At 46.2% G+C, this 19,722-nt stretch overlaps 1 protein-coding gene across 6 annotated transcripts in view; it reads right to left on the bottom strand.

Annotated features, from left to right (window-relative positions):
- Positions 1-19,722, bottom strand: part of EPHA6 (EPH receptor A6) — an 833,380-nt gene that overhangs the window by 296,024 nt on the left and 517,634 nt on the right. The window lies entirely within an intron of this gene.

Below are 19,722 nucleotides of genomic sequence, written 5' to 3'. Positions count from 1 at the left end.
TGAAGACACACACACTGCAGCTCCCCCTCTACACCAACAAAACACACACAGCAGACACACACCAACAAGACTCTGCTGCCCCCTCTACACCCACAAAATACACACCAACAGAAGACACACACACACACTAATAAAACACTCTGCTGGTCCCCTTTACACCCACAAAACACACAACAGACACACAAACCTTTGCCCTCACTCTCCTGTGTGGAGCTCTCTGTAGGCAGGGTGGGGGAGGAGTCCGTGCCTTGCTGGTGCCATCTGTCCAATCACCTCCCTTGTCTAAGAGCAAATGTCACGCTTTGTGAATGAGAACTGAAAGCTGATTGGCTGAAAAACTTGTCAAGCTGCCAAATTCCAGGCCATTACTGATTGGATAATCAGAGAGCAGGGATTGGATAATCAGACAGAGCAGGGATTTCAATAATGCCCAGAATGTACCAGCTTTAGCCTATAATGGGAGCAATAATGATATATATATATTAGTCTCATCCACACCGGGGGAAGGACAAGCACAGATAACATTCCAAGAGACACTGTTTTTAAGTATACCCTTTGCTTGCTTCATTCATTGTAACATCGCCGGAAGAAGAGATCAGTGTATCTCGGAAGCTCGCACAAATAAAAGCATTTCGTTAGCCACAGAACGGTATCATCTATTTATTTTTTGATTTTATATATATATATATATATATATATCTATCCACTTGAATATCAAAACGCTGAGTGTGAAACTTATAATAATGTTCAACAATATTGCGTCAGGTCCCTATCGACATGCGTGATTAGCTTATCAAGTGATTAGCTTGAAAAAACATCAGTGAGTAGTGGAGCGTGTAATCAAGATAGGTGAGAATATATTATATCCACAAGAGAGTGCGTGAGGTGTAGGCACTCGTGACAAACTTACACAACGCAAGACATTTCACACCGCTCACTCATGGATAATACACAATTTCAATGAATATAGTTTTCAAGTGTCATTTAATAACACAAATGAGTGCTACCAATGTACAGAAGTTAATCGTATTAACAATTGAATGAACACGTGACTCAGTCACAAGAACATTCACAGAAGTACCTTTTTGGTGCACATCACAATAGTTATTTTTTAAGTTTTGTGAATAAATATAGTGAAAAACCAAGGTGAAAAAGTAAAAATAAAATATTGTTAAAACACGTTGAGCTGATGTTACTGATCCCAGACCAACAACACTGATGAAAGGTGACTTCACAAGAACTGCCAGGTACTGAGACTTTAATGTGCTAATCACTGTTTGAACCTCCTGCTAGATGTACATTAATCAAGTTCCAAACCTGTCAATCAATGCGAAATCACTGATGCAAAATATAGAGGAGCGTCATCACACATATATAGCACTAGCTGAGAGACCCGGCGTTGCCCGGGATGTAATGTTCCCGTTCCTCTCTCTCCTCCCCCCTCTCTCTGTTTGTCCCCCATTCACATCAATCCAGTCCCCCCCCTCCCTCCCTCCTTTACAGCTTCATGTAGCGTGTGTGCGTCAGTCACTGTGTGTTTGCTCGCGCGTCAGTGAGTCTGAGGCAGAAACACAAACACACACAGACTGACTGACGCACACACAGTCAGTGTGTGCCTCAGTCAGTGTGTGCGTGCGTCAGTCAGGCTTTGTGTGCGCGTCAGTCAGTGTGTGCGTGCGTGCGGCAGTCAGTCAGTGTGTGCGCGCGGGGCGTCAAAGGCAGGGGGGGGCGTCAAAGGCAGGGGGGGGGCGTCAAAGGGAGGGGGGGGGCGTCAAAGGGAGGGGGGGGCGTCAAAGGGAGGGGGGGGGCGTCAAAGGGAGGGGGGGGGCGTCAAAGGGAGGGGGGGGGCGTCAAAGGGAGGGGGGGGGGCGTCAAAGGGAGGGGGGGGGCGTCAAAGGGAGGGGGGGGCGTCAAAGGGAGGGGGGGGCGTCAAAGGGAGGGGGGGGGCGTCAAAGGGAGGGGGGGGGCGTCAAAGGGAGGGGGGGGGCGTCAAAGGGAGGGGGGGGGCGTCAAAGGGAGGGGGGGGCGTCAAAGGGAGGGGGGGGGGCGTCAAAGGGAGGGGGGGGCGTCAAAGGGAGAGGGGGGGGGCGTCAAAGGGAGAGGGGGGGGCGTCAAAGGGAGGGGGGGGGGGGCGTCAAAGGGAGGGGGGGGGGGGCGTCAAAGGGAGGGGGGGGCGTCAAAGGGAGGGGGGGCGTCAAAGGGAGGGGGGGGCGTCAAAGGGAGGGGGGGGCGCCTCAAAGGCATGGATTCCTCCCCCTGCATTTCCTGCAGTGGACAGGAGGGGGGGGGCAGTGGACAGGAGGGGGGGGGGGGGCAGTGGACAGGAGGGGGGGGGGCAGTGGACAGGAGGGGGGGGCAGTGGACAGGAGGGAGGGGGCAGTGGACAGGAGGGGGGGGGCAGTGGACAGGAGGGGGGGGGCAGTGGACAGGAGGGGGGGGGGCAGTGGACAGGAGGGGGGGGCAGTGGACAGGAGGGGGGGGGCAGTGGACAGGAGGGGGGGGCGGTGGACAGGAGGGGGGGGCAGTGGACAGGAGGGGGGGGGCAGTGGACAGGAGGGGGGGGGCAGTGGACAGGAGGGGGGGGGGCAGTGGACAGGAGGGGGGGGCAGTGGACAGGAGGGGGGGGCAGTGGACAGGAGGGGGGGGGGCAGTGGACAGGAGGGGGGGGGGCAGTGGACAGGAGGGGGGGGCAGTGGACAGGAGGGGGGGGCAGTGGACAGGAGGGGGGGGGCAGTGGACAGGAGGGAGGGGGCAGTGGACAGGAGGGGGGACGCAGTGGACAGGAGGGGGGGCAGTGGACAGGAGGGGGGACGCAGTGGACAGGAGGGGGGACGCAGTGGACAGGAGGGGGGACGCAGTGGACAGGAGGGGGGGCAGTGGACAGGAGGGGGGGCAGTGGACAGGAGGGGGGGGCAGTGGACAGGAGGGGGGGGCAGTGGACAGGAGGGGGGGGCAGTGGACAGGAGGGGGGGCAGTGGACAGGAGGGGGGGGGCAGTGGACAGGAGGGGGACGCAGTGGACAGGAGGGGGGACAGGAGGGGGGACGCAGTGGACAGGAGGGGGGACGCAGTGGACAGGAGGGGGGGGCAGTGGACAGGAGGGGGGGGGGCAGTGGACAGTGACACACACACACACACACACACACACACACACACACACACACACACACACACACACCTCAGTTGATGCGCCCTTTCTTTAGTTCCGTTTGGCGCCGGAGGTGGGGAGCGACACCTACCTGTACTTCCGGGCGCCGCCACCGTCTGACTCGGCGCCGCGAGGGAGGAAGGGGGTCCGCCATCTTACGCGCCGCGTGGCAGCTGCGGGAAGCGAGGTGATTTGGAGCGGGGAGAGGTGATTTGGAGCGGGGAGAGGTGATGCCGCTGGGGAGGGGGAAGAGGTGATGCCGCTGGGGAGGGGGAAGAGGTGATGCCGCTGGGGAGGGGGAAGAGGTGATGCCGCTGGGGAGGGGGAAGAGGTGATGCCGCTGGGGAGGGGGAAGAGGTGATGCCGCTGGGGAGGGGGAAGAGGTGATGCCGCTGGGGAGGGGGAAGAGGTGATGCCGCTGGGGAGGGGGAAGAGGTGATGCCGCTGGGGAGGGGGAAGAGGTGATGCCGCTGGGGAGGGGGAAGAGGTGATGCCGCTGGGGAGGGGGAAGAGGTGATGCCGCTGGGGAGGGGGAAAAGGTGATTTGGAGAGGGGAGAGAGGTGGGTGTGTGGGTGTGGGTGTGGGTGTGGGTGTGGGTGTGGGTGTGGGTGTGTGTGTGTGTGTGTGTGTGTGTGTGTGTGTGTTATTTATTTTTTTGGACCTTTGGCCCGTCACTCCGCCTCAGGCCAATGAGAGGTGTGGGGGGCGGCCCAAGGGGGTGGTGTGAGTGTGTGAGGCCAATGAGAGGTGTGCGGGGGCGGGCGGGCCAAGGGACCAATGAGATTGCCGCTAGGGACACCGGACATCCAGCAGGCAGGCATGCATGCATGCAGGCAGGCAGGCAAACATACAGTGCTTTCACTAATATAGTATAAGATGTGCCATAGTGAAACATTGGCTTAGCAGGCTGTGTACTACTGCAAATTAAGCAGTCCGTTTGAGCAATGATAAATCCAAAAGGTCGGGTTGCACAGTTTATAAGGGGATTCCCTCAGTGGCTAAACTGTCATATAAACGCTACTTGCTTTCAAATAGCACAGCTCCAACATCGCTGTCAACTTGTACTGGGAGTCCCTGTGACTAGTGACAGACCATGTGGAGATTAGTAACGGTACACAGCACTGCTAGGACGCTCCTGCTGTAGACCGGTTGTTTGTACTACTGTAGTCATTGCTCGATAATGACTATCCAGTTGCAGTATTATACTGGTTCTCAATAGCAGTGCGGTTTGCTATTATTGTTTCAACTAATTTATACATTGTTCACAAAATATTGTATCCACTTAAGTAGTAATGTTGCCTAGAAGGTATAGTGTTACATCAATCGGGTACTCATATACTTGCGCCGTGACTTGTACATGCTTAGTTTATTACTGATTGACAGTCAATGTTCAATTATACCAATCAGTGTATTTGTCAATCGCTATATAAGTGCGGCAGGGTTGTAGTCCCGTCATCCACCTGCCCCTGACTAAGCTCCACCTGGAGAGAAACGCGTAGGGCGTGGGCACTGTGGCGTGGTGACGCCACATCACGTTGAGCAACCGGTCTACAGCAGGAGCGTCCTAGCAGTGCTGTGTACCGTTACGGAGCAGAGTACAGCAGCTATTTAGCTAAGTATCAAGCATTGATTTCTGGATACTTTACTTTATGTCGGGTTGGCAGTTGTTTACTAATCTCCACATGGTCTGTCACTAGTCACAGGGACTCTCAGTACAAGTTGACAGCGATGTTGGAGCTGTGCTATTTGAAAGCAAGTAGCGTTTATATGACAGTTTAGCCACTGAGGGAATCCCCTTATAAACTGTGCAACCCGACCTTTTGGATTTATCATTGCTCAAACGGACTGCTTAATTTGCAGTAGTACACAGCCTGGTAAGCCAATGTTTCACTATGGCACATGCTATATATGTGTGATGACGCTCCTCTATATTTTGCATCAGTGATTTCGCATTTATTGACAGGTTTGGAACTTGATTAATGTACATCTAGCAGGAGGTTCAAACAGTGATTAGCACATTAAAGTCTCAGTACCTGGCAGTTCTTGTGAAGTCACCTTTCATCAGTGTTGTTGGTCTGGGATCAGTAACATCAGCTCAACGTGTTTTAACAATTTTTTATTTTTACTTTTTCACCTTGGTTTTTCACTATATTTATTCACAAAAATTAAAAAATTACTATTGTGATGTGCACCAAAAATGTACTTCTGTGAATGTTCTTGTGACTGAGTCACGTGTTCATTCAATTGTTAATACTCGTGACAAACTGGTGCTCGCGTTGTACAGACAAAGGGTTTTTAATACCCTCAATACTTGTCTTAGTATAGAGCTGAGCATGTGAGGATCTCTTCGCGCTGCCCCTGACCGAGCTAGTCTTCTCTGCATTACACATTTGTGACGTCAGAATAACCCGATGCGCGTTTCATCCAAATCGGACTTCGGGGGTTTCACACTCAACGTTTTGATATTCAAGAGGCCCCTTATTAGGATTACAGCAGAGTACGTCTTCAGATGAGAAACTGAGGTTTCCCTTCTTTTTTTTTCAAATAGTTTTTATTAGTTTTCCGCATAGTGAAAATGACAGACATCGGAGCTCCAACAATATTACCGAGCGAACATTCTTATACATTGAGTAGGAATAATATCAATTAAATACTATAGAATAATCATACAAACACTCTATGCCATGTTCTTTTATTCTTGTTATGCTTAAATTGCAGATGATTCAACAATAAATCTACTTAAATACGGTTATTGTTGGAGGCTCGGTTCTAGCAGGGTGATTTATATACTATGTTGCGGGGTAATAGGAACAAAAAGAAAGATTGCAGAGAGAGGAGAGGACAACCAAAAAGGACATGGGGTGGGGGGGGGGTTGGAGGAGAGGAGACCTCGTCCTTCCTACGACTGTTTCGATTTTCTGTTTGACTTGTTTGTATTACATTGTTTATTACATTTACAGTAGTGCCCCAGTCAAGGATCCCATGTTTTATAAAATTTGTCTGTAGAGTGTTTTAGGAACGCTGTCTTTTTTTCCATCCGCATCACCTCTGTAATTCTTTTTTCTACAGTTCGCCTAGAGGGGGGGCAATCTTCTTCTTCCAGGAAGCCGCCATGGTGCATCTATCCGCCGTCAGTATAAATTATACTAGCCTCCTCATAGGCTGGCTTATATCTTCAAACTGGTTTTGCCAGGAGAAAAGTTTAGTGGGTCTATGGGAATCGAAAGATCTGTTATATTTTTAATAATAGTTTGGATAGTGGTCCAATACTTCTGAATCGCTGGACATGACCACCAAATGTGAACCATGTCACCTCTTTGTCCACATCCCATCCAGCACAGTTCTGATGTTGCTGGGTAGAACTGCTTCAGACGACTTGGGGTGAGATACCAGTGATATAGAATTTTGTAAATATTTTCTTTGATATGTCTACAAATAGAGGTCTTTGCAGCAAACTCCCAAATATCTTCCCAGTCACCTCTATCAATTTCCAGATTTAGGTCGGCCGCCCATTTGAGCATATAATTGTGATCAGGGGTGTCCCCTGCGGCCTCCATAACCGCATATATTTTTGTGATCAGGCCTTTTTGGTAAGTACCTCTTCTACATAATTCTTCAAAATATGAGAGAGGGGGGAATTCTAATTTTGGGGATTTTTCCCCCCAAAAAATGTAGAATCTGTAAATATTTAAACATAAAGAGGTCTGGGGTCTCATATCTGGTTTGTAGCTTCTGAAAACGAAGGAATTTCACGTTATGTAATAAGTCGGCAATTGTCCTAATATTTTTAGCTTTGAATTTATCAAATTGTTTGGTATCACATCCTGGGGAAAAATTTGGATTGTTAAAAAGTAGAATAAGTTGTTAGGTGGTTGATATAAGTTTAAATTTGCTCTTAGACTTGGACCATACCTCCCATGTACATCTCATCGGTTCCAGCTCAAACTGTTTCACCTGTAGCTCCTTTTTTTCCAGGGTCCATAAGGACATCGGCAGAGAAGACAATCTGGCGTACTGAGATTCAATGGCTAACCAGCAATATTGGGCTGGTTCAGCATTACAGACCACCACTTGCCGTAATTGGGCCGCCTGGTAGTACTTTAAGACATCCGGAACGCACATACCCCCTCTGACGTGAGCATAACTGATCTGGCTGTCCTGGGCCTTTTGCCCTGCCAAATGTAGTGGAATATTTTATTTTGTAAGTTTTTTTTTTTTTTTTTTTTAATTCATATCCAGGTATCTGGACCGGGAGGGCCTGGAAGTGATATAATAACCTTGGGAGTATATTCATTTTGACTGATATTATTCTCCCGATCCAAGACACCTGGAATCCGTCCCAGCTTGCCAAATCTTTTTTTATATTATTGAATAGGGGTGGGTAGTTGCTTTGATATAGAGAATGGTAGTAGCTAGTCATATTTACTCCCAAATATTTAATATGAGAGGAACTCACTCTGCAGTTGAAATTCGTTTTTAACAATTTAACCTCGGGGTCTGGGAGATTCAAGTTAAGGGCCTCTGACTTATCATTATTGATTTTATACCCTGAGATTTTTCCAAAATCCAACAAGACTTTTTGGAGATTGGGTAGAAGTCTGGGGGCTCGTTAGTGTTAAAATAATATCATTTGCAAAAAGAGAAACTTTGTCATTTGTTTTTCCAATTACTATACCCCGTAGATTTTTATTTGCTCATATATTCACGGTTTAGGGTTCAATCGTTAGGGCGAATAGAAGAGGGGACAATGGGCATCCCTGTCTTGTGCCATTCCTAATTTTTATTGGGTCCAACCCATTCCCTGGTAACTTAACTAAAGTTGTCGGGTTTTGGTATAATGCTCGTACTCCTAGGAACGGGTCTTTAAATCCGAATTTCTGCAATGTTTAATCTAAGAATACCCAGTCTATTCTATCGAATGCCTTCTCTGTGTCTAGGCTTAGAAGGATAGCTCTGGTTCCAGTGAGATGGACATGGTCCACTATATTTATTTTCCAAGTGTTATTTGAAGCCTGTCTACCCAACACAAATCCCACCTGATCTATGTGGATCAATCTCGTCAAAATAGGATTTAACCTGTTCTCCAGGATTTTGCTGTATCATTTCAGATCGTTATTTAGAAGAGAGATCGGGCGATCGCTACCACATTGCATAGGGTCTTTACCCTCTTTGTGAATAATGGCCAGATTAGCTGTTGACATGGTTGAGGGGATTGGTTTCCCTTCTAAGAATGAGTTATACATCTCCAGTAGGAATGGGGAGAGTATAGCTAGACATTTTTTATAGTAGACATTGGTGAATCCATCAGGGCCAGGGGATATTTTTAGTGCTTTAACTGCTTCAACTAGTTCGGTTTGAGTAATCTTTCCGGTTAAAGACTTTGATTCGTCTTCGGTAAATTGGGGGAGATTATACAGTGTTCTAAGTACTTAGTTATAGCCTCTGAGTTTTGTGGCTGCAAAGTGCCTCTATAGGAATTAAGGTTATATAATTTTGTGTATATATATATATATATATATATATATATATATATATAGCAACTGTAAATATTACTGTATGTTCATTTGCATGTCTTAGACAGGTCTGCAACCCTGTCTTTCCCCATTGTCACCCAGCATACAGCGCTTCCACTGCAGCAAGGGATTCTGGGAAATGACATGCAAATGAGCACTCAGTGCCACCTTTTGTCTCAAGCTCGTATTACACAAGCCAATCCTCAAGCCACTGCATGCTGTTTTAAACACAGCTTTTAAACAGAGGCTGGGATGAGATGCAAAGCCATTAGACCTACTCACATACATGTTTCAACCTTGATGGGTATCATCAGTGTGAGGCTGGTCTTAATGGCTTGCAGGTTTGAGACTAGACTAGGTAATCACCACTGTCCATTAAGGTTATGGTGGGTAAAAAAAGTGACAAAAACCCTCCACAGTAAAGCATAAAGCAACTGTAAATATTACTGTATGTTCATTTGCATGTCTTAGACAGGTCTGCAACCCTGTCTTTCCCCATTGTCACCCAGCATACAGCGCTTCCACTGCAGCAAGGGATTCTGGGAAATGACATGCAAATGAGCACTCAGTGCCACCTTTTTGTCTCAAGCTCGTATTACACAAGCCAATCCTCAAGCCACTGCATGCTGTTTTAAACACAGCTTTTATCAGTGTGAGGCTGGTCTTAATGGCTTGCAGGTTTGAGACTAGACTAGGTAATCACCACTGTCATTAAGGTTATGGTGGGTAAAAAAAGTGACAAAAACCCTCCACAGTAAAGCATAAAGCAACTGTAAATATTACTGTATGTTCATTTGCATGTCTTATATATATATATATATATATATATATACAAATATAGCTGTATGCTCATCTGCATGTCTTAGGCAGGTCTGCAACCCCGCCTTTCCCCATTATCACCCAGCATACAGCACTTCCACTGCAGCAAGGGATTCTGGGAAATGACATGCAAATGAGCACACAGTGTCACTTTTTGCCTCAATAACCATTTTTAACATGGTTCCCTATAGGCTTAAGCTTGCTGCATGGTCACAGCTTTGAGCACAGCCAGGGTTAAGGTGCATACCCAGAAAACCACCCACAGACAGCTGTTTCGACCTTGATGGGTCTCATCAGTGTGGGGTTGATTTTAACTATCCCCTAGCCTCTTTTGCATACCCAGTTAAAATCAACCCCACACTGATGAGACCCATCAATGTCGAAACAGCTGTCTGTGGGTGGTTTTCTGGGTATGCACCTTAACCCTGGCTGTGCTCAAAGCTGTGACCATGCAGCAAGCTTAAGCCTATAGGGAACCATGTTAAAAATGGTTATTGAGGCAAAAAGTGACACTGTGTGCTCATTTGCATGTCATTTCCCAGAATCCCTTGCTGCAGTGGAAGTGCTGTATGCTGGGTGATAATGGGGAAAGGCAGGGTTGCAGACCTGCCTAAGACATGCAAATATAGCTGTATGCTCATCTGCATATTTGCTTTCCTGTGGAGGGTTTTTGTCACTTTTTTTACTCACCATAACTTAACTCAGTATATATATATATATATATATATATATATATATATATATATATATATATATATATATATATATATATATATATATATATATATATATATATATATAATAAAAAAATAAATAGATGATACCGTTCTGTGGCTAACGAAATGCTTTTAATTGTGCGAGCTTTCGAGATACACTGATCTCTTCTTCCGGCGATGTTACAATGAATGAAGCAAGCAAAAGCTATACTATAAACAGTGTCTATTGGAATGTTATCTGTGCTGGTCCTTCCCCCGGTGTGGATGTGTTTTATGGCTGGAGGTGTCAAAAGGTTCCTGAATGCAAGTGATGAAAAAGTGTGAATGTGTATCAGTGTGAATTAACATGAATGGAGAGCCCACAGTATATACAGTGCTTTACAAAAGGTGTGTGTGGAGTGGGAGCGGATATAAATGGTGTGGGTGGGTGTGGAAATGTGAGAGTTAGTAGCATTACTAAAAGTGTGTGTGGATACTATGTGGTCCCTATTGGTGTATAGGGATGGAAAAACAAGGAGTATAAGTATGTGTGAGAGACCGGGACCTGGAGCGAGACTCCGGGTTGCCTCCTCATGCTTCCCGATCTCCCCACATGCCTCCCGCACTCCCCCACATGCTGCTAATCTCCCCCATATGCCCCCGATCCCCCCCACATGCCTCCTGCACTCCCCCAGATACCGCTAATCTCCCCCACATGCTCCCGAACTCCCCCAGATGCCCCCCGTGGCTCTCCGATGTCCTCCACATGCCCCCGATACCCCCCCCCCATGCCTCCGATTTCCCTGCTGGACCGGGACCTGGAGTGAGACTCCCGGCTGCCTCCTCATCTCCCCTACATGCCTCCCGATCTCCCCTACATGCCTCCTGCACTCCCCCAGATGCCGCTAATCTCCCTCAGATGCCCCCAATCTCCTCCACATGCCCCCAATCTCCTCCACATGCCCCCCGTGGCTCTCCGATGTCCTCCACCTGCCTCCGATGTCCCTGCTGGAGCGAGACTCCCGGTGCCAGTCCAACTTTGTCTCGAGCAGCTACGTTTCTTGTAGTGAGTGAGTGTGTGTGTGTGTGTGTGTGAGTGTGGGTGGCTCTCCGATGTCCTCCACATGCCCCCCACATGCCTCAGATGTCCCTGCTGGAGCGAGAGTCCCGGCGCCGGTCCCACTTTGTCTCGAGCAGCTGCGTTTCTTGTAGTGAGTGTGTGTATGTGTAACTGTGTGAGAGTGTGAGAGTATGTGTGAGAGTGTGTGTAGACACCCACCCACTGTCAGTCACCTGCCCACCTACGCTCTCTGTCGCTCTCGCTCTCTCTCTCTCTGTCGCTCTCTCTCTCTGTCGCTCTCTCTGTGTCACACTCTCTCTCTGTCGCTCTCTCTCTCTGTCGCTCTCTCTCTCTCTCTGCCGCTCGATCTCTCTCTCTGCCGCTCGATCTCTCTCTCTGCCGCTCGATCTCTCTCTCTGCCGCTCGATCTCTCTCTCTGCCGCTCGATCTCTCTCTCTGCCGCTCGATCTCTGTCTCTCACACAGTCTCTCACACTCTCTCTCTCTCACACTCTCTGGATATCGTATTTACCCTATATATCTTAACTGCCCTATACTACACCGAAATAACCTATACTGCTTTCTTCCAGATCTGACTCGAGCTTCACACCAGAGACATCAGAATCCCCCCTAACCCAGAAGACAGGTAGGGAACACATCCCCTCCAATATATAACATTGCAGGAATGAGGGTACCTGGACATTGAGGGACTGCGGATCAGATAAGATCCCAGGTGGGATTGCTGCTTTAGAAATTGTGAAGCGGGGGCATCCAGATACTGGTTAAGGGGTTCAGGAAACTAATCATTCATATCTGGCTTTTTTTCTTCCAGATCTGACATTTATATATACACACACACACACACACAAACAAACGCACACCTATGTAACAAGGATTAATTGTAGTATAATTTAATACAATAAATAAACTTATGTCAAAAACAAATGTTGTTCTTACTAGGAATGTATTCAATTTATTTGTTTTTTTAAAGTGGGGCTGGGGGCGGGACTAGGGTTGGGGGCAGGACTAGGGGTGGAGCTGGGGGTGGCACTAGGGGTGGAGCTGGGGTGGCACTAGGGGTGGAGCTGGGGGTGGCACTAGGGGTGGAGCTGGGGGTGGCACTAGGGGTGGAGCTGGGGGCGGGACTAGGGGTGGAGCTGGGGGCGGGACTAGGGGTGGAGCTGGGGCGGGACTAAGGGTGGGGCTAGGTGGCGAGTAGATTTTTTGGTCCGGTGAGTAGATTTTTGGGTGATTTGTCGACCACTGTGTGTGTGTGTGTGTGTATATATATATATATATACTCAATTGTGTTGTGTGCTAGGCCCCATTATTGAATATGCTGTGTACCTTCTTCCCTGTTCTGGGTAGGTTTTAGGCACATTCACTTGACTGAAGTCGAACTATTCTCCAGCTCCGGGAAGCAGTTTCACAGAATATTGTATAAGGGCATTGATGCAAGGGAGAGCTGGCATCCCAATAAAACCATCACAGTTTCATCATGTTAACCAAATAAAAGAGACTGACATAATCAAACTGTATACACACGAGTACATCAATCATAGCTTAGATAAAAGATCTGACAAGTAGGTGACTTCTACGACTTGACTGACAATATTTAATAGACAAATTTTTTTTGTAATCTACTGTAATTGTTTGTGTTAAGTGTACAATTGTTTTCTTTATTGCACTTAGTTCTTGAAGATTGTATTTGAACATAAAACTCTTCAAGAAGAACATCTGAAAAAGGGATTTGTGAGAAATTGTGAAGCTCTGTACACTATGGTAAACTCCATCAGATACAGGTACCTTCCGGCACAGCGTAATAAATATGTACATTTTGCATTCCATATAAGTGGATGGGCTGTAATCTGTTTTCAGGTGCCGGGAAGGTATTTTATGGGGTATCACTGTATAGTACAGTGTTTCTCAACTGGGGTGACCATCTGCCAAAGGTGCCACGCCCTGGGGGGAAACACTCCCGTACTGCCTGGAGAATGAGAGACTGCAATCTGCATTTACAAAAAACAAATGCAGAACACGCCGACAAACCGCTGATATAAGGATTTTAGGTCTGTGTGAGGCTAGAGGGGAAGAGAAGCTTTGTTTGATGAAGGAGTGTATAAGCTTTGCGTGGTGAGGGAGAGTGAAAAAAGTGTGTGGATTGAGAAAGATGGAGAGATGAATGGTGTGTGTATGATGGGAGTGTGGTGAGTTGGGCAAGGAGGAAAGTGAGAGGGATGTGAGTGTATGGAAGAAGGGACCGGAGTGAATGTGGCATATTGGATAGAGAAAGGGGGTGAGTGCTCTGTGACAACGGTGGGTGAATGTGGAGTGAGTTGAGACCAAGGGTGAGTATAAAGTGTAAGAGAGGGTGACTGGAGTTTGTAAGAAGGGGGTGAGTGTGGTGGGTTTGTGTGTGTGAGAAGGAGTGTGTGTGGTGGGCCTTTATAGCCCATTAACCTGAATAGGCCTAAATGTGTCTTATGGCAAAGAACTGTTTTGTAAATACTAAATATGGCCCTATAAATTCATCATCCTGACCTGCTAAAAGCAGTGTTACAATGTATACTTTTACCCAGAAATACATGGTTCCGATTGGGGGACTATCGCACTGACACTCCCACTGAAGTCAATGGGAGCTTCGTGCCATAGTGCCCTGATTGGCACTATCACTGTTTAATAACTAACCCCCACTGTATTGTGCGTATAGTAATTCACTGCATTGTAATTCTTTAGCTTCATGTATTGTGATGGAGTCACTGTCCTTATGGACTAGAGAGCTAGCGGAGTGGATAGGTTCCAGTGTACAGGAGGTTAAATTCCTCTTTGGGAGCTTGCTGCACCTGGTACTAATTAAGACAGCACTCCTAAGTGAAGGTTTAAAAGGCAGGAAGTACCCTGCACAAGAGAGACTTCTTTTCCCCAGCAAGGTGGAGATTGATGTTCTCCAAGCCAGGAAGGACTCTGGCTGTTCTGGTTCCCCCAGCCCTGCAGGAAGCACGGTTGCTGGGACCCCCACCCAGGATAAAGATTTCCACGGGCTGGATACAGCCTGCTCCCTGAAACCGGCGTTCGTGTTTGCTGTTGGACCTACACAGAGACCCTGGGATAGGAATCCCCTACAATACAGATAAGAAATCATAAGACTCTGCAATGTTAAAAGACTGTTTGCTTGCATAGGATAGTACTGTACAGTATATGTTTTGGGCTAGGAACCAGTTTAGCTGGCCAGCACCATTAGAAAGGGCCACAGAAACGTTTAGTTAGTTTCCCTATAGGGAATAGGTTTTTATTTTATGATTTTGTTTTCATAAAGGAGCAGTGTACCCATGGTTTAAGTGGCTTGTGGAAAAATAAACCGCTGAAGGTCGAGGGCTGATTGCTGAGTGCCCCTTATGTGTGTGTATACATGTTTGTCCTTTTCTACAAATGTAACCCTAGAAGACTGTGTCGCGAAGAGCCTGGACAACCAGCAGCACTACATAAAGGGAGGCATTTGCCACAGTACATTTGCCACAGTATCTTTTTATAAAACACGTCAAATAATTACAAATGCAGTTTAACAGCTGACAGAACCATATTATTCTCCAGTTTATGAAATGTAACGATACATGTTTTTTGTTTGTCTTGGTAAACACCGATCGCGCAGTAAAGATAAACAAAATCTGAAAGTCCGTTTTATGATGTATTTTTCTTATTATCCCCCTTAGCTATACTTTGCTATTAGATACGTGTGCACTTACATACAGTACTTAGAAAACCAGCAATTTAGGAAGAGGTGAAGGCAGAAGTAGAAAGTTGCTGACAATTTGCAATTTAAATTATCTACTGTATTTTAATGCCCAACATGTAAAAATGCCGTCAGCCTTACAAACGTGCGAGTCCACTTTTATACACGGATATTCTCACATATTTAGCACATCTTTTTCATGTAAATGTCTTTCAGTTTGTAAAGACTTAATTATTCCAAAATTTGAGGCCTGTCTTTCTCACACATTTTCCTTCTCATTCAAGTTAATACAATGATTTTCAGTTTGTACAGTATCTTGGTAAAAGGTGATTATGCTGAGCGGAGAGATCAGAAAGGCATAATGCACTAAAAAAACAAGGAAGTGCTTTTATAGAGCTGTATAATACACTGAATGACACTTCTAAACCAATATGTTATTGCTGAGCACAGTTTAAGTGTGTTTGCATTTCTACCTGAATAGACATATTTATCGAAATAGAAAAACAGTATCCTTGCAATCCTGGAGCCAGTTTAGCACAGTGGTGAACCTTTGTTAAGAATGTATATTTCTGCTTGATCTTGTACAGCAGGGGGGCGCAAACTTTTTTTTCTCTGCGCCCCCCTGCCGGCGGTAAACTCACCCCCGCGCCCCCCTCACCCCGGCTCCGGCGTCACGTTGCCATAGTCACGTTGACATCACATGTTGCATGTCACGTTGACATCCCATGACCTTGTGGCGTCATTTGACGCCGCATGGCGATGCGTGTGGAGCCATGGTAAGTAAAGGTTTACAGAGGCATTGCAGCTCCCCCAGCACTTAATTTAAGTGCCTTCGGAAAGTGCGCGGGGCCTCTGTAAACCGCGCGCCCCCCAGCAGGCAGTCTCCCCCCCAGTTTGCGCACCGCTGTTGTACAGTATCAAACGGTGACGGTATAGGAAAATGTAAAGTATTAAAATACTTTTTTTATTTACAAACCTGAACTTTAAAAAAAATATATATATTTTTTTTTTAATGTCCCACTCTTTCTGATACTGACGAATAAACATACAGGCATACCCTGCATTAAGTTGGTAAGGGAGTAAACCCTAAAAGGGTGCTTCAAATTGATGTTTGCTGAAGACCGTTATCACAGTCTTCAAGGGATCAGTGGTTTTTAGTAATTCATGATCAGTGTGAAGGTTCCCCCATTAAGTGCATCAATTCGTATACAGTCATGTATAATGTAAAGCTCAGGCACATAGAGTAAACCGCTATAAGGAAAGAGAGACCTCTAACCTGACCGGAGTGCTTGTCCCATCCGGCGGTTCCTTCTCTGGCGGGTCACGTGTTTCCAGCGGGTCCTTGAGCAGGGAGTGCAGAGACTCACGGGGCTGTCTCAGCCTGTGCCTGTTGAGCTGTTCGTTCAGGGAAGAAGGAAACCTCACCACTGTTCTCTTTGGCGTGCATCCGTCCCAGCAATGGAAAACCAGGTAAGTGAAGAGGAAGGGGGAGATGTTGGAGCACTGCAGTGAAAAATACCAGGCTGGCGGCGGCGTGCAACAAAAAAACTTTAATGCGGCATAAAAGCCCTGAATTAAAATGACAGAACAATTCTCTGACGCGTTTCGTCTGAGCGACTTTTTCAAACGCGTCAGCCTGGTATTTTTCACTGCAGTGCTCCAACATCTCCCCCTTCCTCTTCACATACCCTGCATTAATGTATGCAATGGCTCCAGAGCATGTATGTAAAGCGGAAATGTACTAAAAGGGAAGCACAACCTTTTTTTCCACTTATCGATGCTTCGGTACAGGTAGGGAGCCGGTATTGCTGTTGAGGAAGTGCTGACAGGCGCATGCGCGAGCTGCCGTTTGCCTATTGGGCGAGGGGAATCAGTGCGTTACTACTACGGCGGTCTGTAGGGCAGATTAAGTGTCCGTACTCGCGAAGTGAGCATACGGACACAGAGGTATGGGGCTATTGAAAATATGTCCTTACTCGTGGGTGTCCTTAAACTGGGGTATGCCTGTACTATAAACATTTTTAAATTGGAATCCAAAAACCTCTGATTTAATTGAAACAAATACACTGCACAGTTTTTTCTTTCTTTGATCCGGCTCTGCTCGTTCTTTTGAGAGGTATGTATGCTTTAAAGGCACTCAGTTACGCTAGGGGTGGCCAACTCCAGTCCTCAAGGGCCACCAACAGGTCAGGTTTTCAGGATATCCCTGTGTAGCAGGGTACCCTCCCTTGCCTCCTCCCTGGCAGTGGTCCTGAAGCGCGGGAGGGTATATTGAGCTGTGTCAGCCATGTTGTGGTTGGCGCAGCCACATACATAGGGACTGTGTAAGGCAGCCGCCATATTGAGGTTGGCGCTGCAGGAATATTTGTGTATTTAAGCACAGTACCACTAACTCACGTTGAACACTGGGTATACAGGTTTAGATATTTATTCTTAAACATCCAAAATCTCTCAGCCATTCTTTTCTATTATGAAGTCTGTGTGAATATTAAGAAACAGTTCTCCTACCTCTCTGTCTACTCCCTTTCTGACTTCTATATCACCTCCTTCCATTCTCTGACCATCATCTCGTATCATTGGCCACCAATCTCTATTAACCTCTGAGCTCTGACATCTACAGTTCCTTATACTCTATCCCAGCGGTGGCCAGGGCCGCCACCAACAGGTTTCAAGGATATCCCTGCTTCGGCAAAAAGTGGCTCAGTCTTTGACTGCACCACCTGTGCTGAAGCAGCGATATCCTGAACCTGACCTGTTGGTGGCCCTTGAGGATGGGACTTGGCGACTTCTGCTCTAACCTCTCTTCTCTGTCTTCTTCCTCTGAAACTTACAATCTTGCCAAATTTTACAGCTACATTGTTTATCTTCACCAGCACTTTACAGAACCCTCCCCACCCCCTATAATCCACACCTCCTTTGCTGAATTCGCAAAACATTCTTCCTTCGCACTGGCACTCGTTCCTCCTCTGAATACCTCTGGAGAAAAACTCACACAACCTATTGCTTATAAATTAAGAAACTATACTTAACTATACATGTCTCCTCTCCTGTTCAAACTCACTGGTCTTAAAGTAGTGGTATTGTGTTTCATTTACTTCAAAAATTTCTAATTGTATTTAAAGAAGCAATCTACCCAAAAACCTATATATGTTTAACTCCTATAATATTAATATCTTGCCCCCGGATCACAGCATGCTAAAAAAAAAACACACAATTTTCTTAATATCTAGCTAAAATAATCGGTACTGGGCTCTGGGAAAAGCTCAGTTTTAACCTTTCGGATACCTAATGTTTCAAACAGCACTGGAAAGGGCAAGAATACATTTCTCAAAGTAAGTAAAACAATATATTGCAAAAAAAAAGTTTACAAAATGTTGATCAGTGTGGGCTACTACTTTAATGTTTGGGAAATGCTATTTCTACCCCCCCCCCCTCCCACCCTCCCTCTTCTTTCGGTTGCATAAACTTATTCTGTGTTTCTTATATTTTCAAATAAAAGTCGTCGCTATCTTATTAAAATGCCTGCTGTCTTTTCTACTAATTAGTAATAGAAGCATTAGTAATTTATACATAAAGTTTGGGGAAATTATTGACTTTAGAATGGCACATTTACCTAACATAGATAGATTAAGGTTAACCCATCTATCCAGATCTTTTGCCACCACGACAAACAGTGGTGAGTAATTGAATGAATATATTTTGGAAAATTCAGTATACGGATTACTAGATATTTTGTGAGATTTTGCCATTTAAAAAGCTATCCCACCACATTCATATACTGTACATTTCGTTCATCTTTATGACCCAGCCACACAACTTCAAATTTATTCAAATTTATTTTAGAACCCAAAGCATTTTCTATACTTTCAAATTGTGTTACACATGACTGAAATAGACTTATTTGGATGTGCTATAAATATGCATATGCATGTCATCTACAAATAATGTTGGTCGCCTTCAGAGATCTCAATTTGTAAGCAAGTAATTCTAATGCCATGGCAAACTGTAAGGGCTATAACGGACAATCCTGCCTTGCTCCTGCTCTTCACATAAATCCATTAGCCATGATAAACGCTCTGCAGTACTTTTATCCCATTTTTTTTTCTAGAGCGCAAATAAGATGATCCCAAGTTATTAAATTAAAAGCCTTTTTTGTCATCTAAACTGAGCACAAAGCTGTGACATAGATTTTTGTTTGTTTCATATGTTCTATAGCAGTTAAAACTTTTCAAATATTGCTTACTGGATTTCTCCATTTTAGAGCCCGACTGGACGCCAAACACCTTCCCTCACTACATTCAAATCAAATATGAAAGCACACCTATTGATATAAACTGATCCTTGTTCTACCACTCCAGGTTTCGCGGCTACGGACGTATGAATTGTCTGGTATTCGCTCGTGCACTGGGTGGAAAAGCGTGCGTGAGAAACCTGGTTTTCTGGTGGGGCAGTAGGGGTCTGCGGTGGGTTCAACTGCTCCCCAGTTGCTTCTTTTGGCAAGGGACAGGAGGCCCCTGCAGATCTTGAACTTCCAAGTTGGGGGTAATAACCTACCAGCGGTGCGTGGATCTGGTATGGGTGATGAAGCGGGATTTGGCTCAAATCCAAGGGGTTGGCGAGAGGTGCAGATCGTATGGTCGGATATCATTCACAGGGATGTGTGGCGAGGGGCACGGGTCGCACAGGCTGTGGAGTGCACGTGTAAGAACGTTAACAGGGTGATGTATTGTATTGTATGTCTTTATTTATATAGCGCCA

This window comes from Ascaphus truei, chromosome 3, assembly GCF_040206685.1.
Source record: "Ascaphus truei isolate aAscTru1 chromosome 3, aAscTru1.hap1, whole genome shotgun sequence".
NCBI lineage: Eukaryota > Metazoa > Chordata > Amphibia > Anura > Ascaphidae > Ascaphus > Ascaphus truei.
Note: the sequence above shows the minus strand (reverse complement) of the source record. Positions and strands in the feature narration are given on the sequence as shown.